The sequence below is a fragment of the Brassica rapa genome, chromosome A02, assembly GCF_000309985.2.
Source record: "Brassica rapa cultivar Chiifu-401-42 chromosome A02, CAAS_Brap_v3.01, whole genome shotgun sequence".
Classification (NCBI taxonomy): domain Eukaryota; kingdom Viridiplantae; phylum Streptophyta; class Magnoliopsida; order Brassicales; family Brassicaceae; genus Brassica; species Brassica rapa.
This window is the reverse complement of record NC_024796.2, coordinates 24,705,858-24,711,884: the sequence shown is the minus strand read 5'-3', so window position 1 is coordinate 24,711,884 and position 6,027 is coordinate 24,705,858. Positions and strand designations below refer to the sequence as shown.

At 39.5% G+C, this 6,027-nt stretch overlaps 1 long non-coding RNA gene across 1 annotated transcript; it reads right to left on the bottom strand.

The window, feature by feature from the left end:
* Nucleotides 1-4,225: 4,225 nt before the first annotated feature.
* Nucleotides 4,226-5,846, bottom strand: LOC103853993. The gene is made up of 3 exons (XR_630408.3): nucleotides 5,597-5,846; nucleotides 5,406-5,438; nucleotides 4,226-4,788 (listed from the first exon to the last, which is right to left on the bottom strand). It is a non-coding gene; the product is annotated as an uncharacterized LOC103853993 (long non-coding RNA).
* Between the last annotated feature and the right edge of the window lie 181 nt (nucleotides 5,847-6,027).

Sequence of the window (6,027 nt, the reverse complement as noted above, 5' to 3'; positions counted from 1 at the left end):
GTTAGAAGACTTACATTGGCTTGTTGTCTCTTCTTTCTTTGGGCTTGGAATCTCTTTATTCCTTAAGTCATGGACAGCTTTTGATTCCAACAAGGATGTTGAGTTCGTGTCTTTCTGGACCTCAGGACCTGTCTTAACATTCTTGGACAAAGACAAGTGACTCATACTAGTGGGAGATGAGTTATAAACAAATTTATCAAGTATAGGACTTACCTTGGCCTTTCCTTGAAGAATTGGTTTGTCTGATTTTTCTTTGTGTCTAGCCAATGTGTCTGGGCTGAAAAGGTTCTTCTCCATGGACTTTGGGACCTCATAAGGTTGGTATTTATCATATAAAACCGTGGGCATCTGGCTTGGCCGAATCTGGTCTTGATAAATCAAGCTCCTATGGCCTTGTTGTGGCACAACTTTCTTTGCCTCTTTGGACACACCATTTGAAAATCTCCTTGGGTATTTTCTTCTGGTTTCTTGCGTGGGAAGTGTAGTCACATACTTCCTGATCATAACATCTTTAAGATCTTTCCAGTTGGTGACAACCTCTTCTGGACTTTTACCATGTGTCTTATCTACTCTTTTCCACCATGAGTAAGCTTTTCCGGAAAGTTGCTTGATGGCATGAGCTAGCCTCTCCTTCTTTGGCACGCCTTGGTATGAAAACCAATCATCCATGGTTCTTTCCCATGATAAATAATCATCTGGCCAACTACTACCTGAAAAGGAATAAATCTTAACTTCATTAACTGATTTAAAATAAAGATAAGAATGAGTTAAATATTTATAAGTTGAAGAAGTATGGTGTGAGGTGATCCATGAAGGATCTGGTGGCTTAGGCTCAACATAGCCAGTCTCTGGTGCATCTCCAAATCTTCTTTCTCTATGTTGTGGTCGTCGGTCTTGTGGCTTATTCCTTTTTCCCAACTGAGCAATCTTATCATTGAGCTCTTGTATAGCTATTAGTTGTTGGCTCAGTGTGGCCTCTAGGGTTTGGCCGTGTGATTCTTCTACCATTGCTCCCTGAAATCAATCTCAAAGATCAAGTGAAGTATGGGAAGTTTTGGTCAAGCATAAGAGCAATGAACAATGCAAAACTAATTTAAACTAAACCGAGAAAAATGCAAGTATAAACCGAAATGAAGTAACTATGCAATAAATAATTTTTCTTTTGGTTTTATGATGCAATCACGAAATGGACCAACTAATATGGCATGAAACAATAACTAGTATGATTTTTTTCTTTTCTTAAGGATATGCAAACAAAGGAAACAAATTCAAAATAGCAATTTTTATGGAATTTTTGATTATGGAAACAAAACAAAAAGGAAACTAACAAGAATTTCGAAACTAAGTGCAAGTAATATGAATCAAACACATCTTTCTTTTTATTTTTCGTGGTTTATAAGAACAGCAAGAACAAAATATGCAGAAACAAAAACTTGAAGCAAAAGACTGTTTTTATGAGTTTTCGGTTTTAGATAAAAAACAAAAAAATGCAAGCAAATGAAATATGATGCAAGGATAGATATCACCTTAGTCAGGAGCTTGAGCTCTGATACCAAAATGTTGTAGGCACAGGGGGGGGGGGGGGGGGTAACCCACGAATTGATAAAAATGGTGGAACCAAGGTTTAAACCTGAAAACAAAGAGAACCGATTTTTATGAGTTTTTAGAGTTTTATAATGCAAACAGAAACAAATATGAAAACAAAGAGATGATGATGATAATGATAATAAAACAAGATAAATAAACAAAGGATAGGATGGAATCAGGCTGCTGGATGTGTATCACTCTCAGCTTGATCAAATGATGGCTTGAAGTGGATTTGCGGAGGAAGGTTTGATTGAATCTCTCAATCTGATGGAATGATGGATCGAAGTGATTGACTCTCTCAATCTGTGTACTGAGCTTGTTTGTTTTGCACAAACAAATAGACTCACGAAATCAATAAGACAACAAAGAATCTCTCTTTGAATCCTAAAGACCGATATTTTATACAAAGAACAACTTTGATAAAACTGAATAAACTTTCTATTAACTTGGTGATTAAGGGTGTCTCTTTACAATGACTATCTAAGAGCTTATATAATGCTCTGGAAACTAATTCTAACGTTCATAATAAGAAAAGAAAGGAAACAAATCAAGCAAACTAACAAAATCGGAAACTAGCCGTTGGAGCCTTTTATGGGATTTTGGCTCCAAGTGAGAAACTTGATTCTTCTTGAACCTGGACGGTTTAAGGGGATAAGAGAGCTTTCTTGGGACCTTCTTGAATGCTTGATAGATGCTGATCTCGTCCTTGCCTTGGTAGAAAAAGAGCTGTTGGAGTTTGAATGCAAAAGACTCCAAATAAGGCAGTTTGGTGATAATGGGGATCTTCTTATTCCTATGTGGGCTGGTGCATGGGATGAAGTTGTAGAACTCTTCTGGCTCCTGTATAATGTCTCCTGGATGTCTTGGTTTAGTCTGGACGTCGTCTGGTTCTCCTGGTTGGATTGGAATTGCTTGGAATGGATCAAACCGAAAGATTGTCCAATCTTTCCATAAATAGCTCCGGTTTGATTTAAGTGATTCTCTATTGAACCGACTGATCTCCTGGGTTCTGGTGCAGCTAAGGACTTCTGGAATACCTCCTGATTGGTTGAAATGATCTCCTGGTCGCCAATTTCTGGTTTGAAGCTGATTGAACCGGTTAGCTTCCAATTGAGGCGAGTGTAGCACTGGTTTGACCGGTTCTGGTAAATTGAACATATCTTCTGATTTCCGTGTCCATTTCTCCTGATCTTTGGCTTTCTGGAAATCTGAAAGAATGCTCTTGAATTTGAGGACGGGATTTGCTTCAGGCCGCTCCTTACTTGAGTTTAAATCTCCTTCTAAAGTCGGATACTCGCAGATGGACAGGCTGAGAAACCTCTGAGTTGTAAAATTCATAACGTCTTGCTCCGTGAATATTTTGGCCCAATTCCAATTGGCCTGGACTCCTTCTTGAGTGTAGAATCCATAAAAATTAGCCTCGTTATTTAAACCCTCCTGGTTTGTAAGATATGGCATTTTCCGTGCACTTATGTCCTGGTTTGCGCCTTGGCTGGTTGAGTAGGGCTTTGGGTTGACCTCCGGTTCAGTTGCTGATCTGATGACCACATCAGCTCGCCTCAGAGTTTCTCAAACAGTATTCCATGTTCATGGACATGGAAACCTCAGACGCTGACCTTTGGAGTCTATCTCAAAGAAAAGACGAACCACTCCGCAAATTCATGAAAAGGTTCAAGCTGGTAATGGCAAGAGTCACTGGAATCAGCGACAAAGTGGCAGTCGACGCTTTGCGGAAAACTCTTTGGTACAGGTCGAAACTCCGGCAATGGATATCCCTTGAAAAACCGAGAACAATCCAGGACGCTCTTCACAAGGCAACGGGCTTCATCATAAAGGAAGAAAAGATGAAAGTTCTCTCCCAAAAGTACAACCCGCTGAAGACGCCCGCGAGAAGAAAAAACCCTCATAACGACATGTATGTTCACCACGAGGGAAAAGATCTCCAAGGTGAGCATAATTACGCTATCAACTCCGAACATGGAAAGACTTCCGGAAATACCTGGACCAGGAACCAGTTTAAGGATAATTCCTACTGCGAGTTCCACTAGACCAGAGGTCATTTCACTATGAACTGCAAGGTTCTCGGCGCAAGGCTTGCTGTGAAGCTCCTCGCTGGTGAAATTTCGAAGGTCACAAGCATAAAAGATGTCCTCCTAGATTCCGATCGCCCTCCCAAAACTGATAAAGAGTCCCCCGAAAAAGACACCCGCGAAAATCAGTCAGGCGAGAAACGCGGAAGGAGGCAGGATGACCGAAGAAACGACAGCAACCATCGAAGTGTGAGCATGATCATTGGGGGATCGCAATTCTATCGCGATTCGATCTCGTCGATCAAAACTTATGGACGGAAGGCTGAGACGAGTTCAAGATGGCTGGCTCGGTCGCCAACCGACGATGCCCCTAACGATACGATCGTCTTTGAAGAGCGGGAAACCATCGGAATCGACAAACCTCACTGCGACCCATTGGTTATCGATCTGGTAATCTGAGACCTGAACTGATGGCAAAATCATTGAGAAAACAACCTTTTCGGTAAAATTTTGATTAGAGAAATATATGACATAAATTAAAAAGATTACTAATTACTAATACTGATTACAATCTTTAATTTTTATTTGGGGGGTCAAACTGGAGGATATAGTTTACGTGATAATAAAAAGCCACGCAAAATCACATAAGCTGATATATGTAGGCTTATGAAAGACATAGTAATAGTTGATAAATAATATATACTCCAGCATATTTCCAACTAAAAAAAAAGGCAGACAAGAAAGAAAAACAAGAAAAAATCCCAAAAGAGAAAAGACATTACCCAATTGAAAATAGCGTATTTTTTTACCCTTCTTGCAATTTCTAAAACCCTTTTGTTCAATAAACTAGGAACCTCTTCTCCTTCTTTCACAGTTTCCTCCTTTAACTATTTTCTCTTCTTCTTTTGGTTGTTTTATTTTAACATCAACAAGGTCTGGCTCTCTTGTAACTGAATCTAGGGCATTTGTAATGTACGATATGTTCTGCTTTTTCAGGTGTTATCTTCACACATCTTCCATGGAACCATTTCTCACACTCGTCGCAGCAAATCCAAAACTCATCTGTACCGAAGTTGTCTCCGCAAGAGCCACAAGGGCCACCATGCTCATCATCGTCCTCACAACCTCAAAAATTGTTGGGAGGTCGTTTATCATCTGAAAGAGCCTCTTCCTGCAAAAAGAATCAAGAAGGCAAGTGGTCACTACAGATACATATATTCTTTCCCAGCTGCCAACAATAGCTACATTCCAGTGCAAACTACCTAGGCGCATCAACTCTAATGACATGAATCATGTATGTTACTCAACTAACATTGGTTCACTTTGGTGGGATTCATAACACTTGTGGGCTTCAACTATGTCTCATGAATCAAGAGATGGAAAGTAGAAAACCGAAATTATAAAAAAGAGTGATGCATTGAACAGCAGCAAGTGAGTTAATATAAAAACTCACAGATATTGTTAAAACCAGGCACATGGATAACACAAGAGAATCATTTGGAAGTCCAAAGAGACACAAGTTATCGTTCTCTAAATAAACAAAAAAAAAAGCAAACACACCTTAATAGAAACCACACAGAGGAGAGGACTAACAGGTAGACACTCAAAATCAACAAATCAACTCTTCCATAAGGCTGAGAAAGATAGAAAACTATAATCTAAACAAACAGAGTCGCTATGAGAAAGTTTTTTTAACATTTTTACCAAACAATTAAACAAGATGAAGCTCCTGAAAACTTTTACTCATCATAAGCAATTGTGATTAACACTGAGGAAGACATAACTCACCAGGATGGCACGTTTGGTAAAGGTTCACCATATCTGCATGAACAAATAAACCAAACCCAGAAGGCCAGAAACGTCAAATTTCACGAAATGACAAGAAGCCCCATAAAGATGGTAACTTTTTCGGACAAAACAGGCCGTAATCAGACAAAACAGGAAAGAACAGAGACAGAGAGAGATAGGAGCAAACTCACCGATGGTGAGAGAGCCTTAATGACCAGCTCGTCGACCTCTGAAGTCGCTAGAGACCTCTTCAACAGTACGAGGAGTAGGAATAGTGAGACCCTCCGTTTGATCCCCGGAGAATGAATTAGCCTCACAATTGCCGGCGAAGATGACCACTGTTCCGGGGAAAATCAAAATCTGTGTCAAATGCAGAGAATTTGAAGAGATGAATTTTATAAGAATATCTCAGAGAGAGAGAGATTAGTTAACTGGAAATAGCACTCACCAACTAACCCAAAAAAATAGACCATGATTCACTATCTAACCAAACTACACTGTCTCTCCTCTTCTCTTTACGAAAACTTATTTCATTTTTTATTATTTGAGAAACTAGTCCCTAAAAAAAAGAAGATAATGTGTTTATCTTGTTTTGTTTTCTTAATCAGTTCAGCAAAGGAAC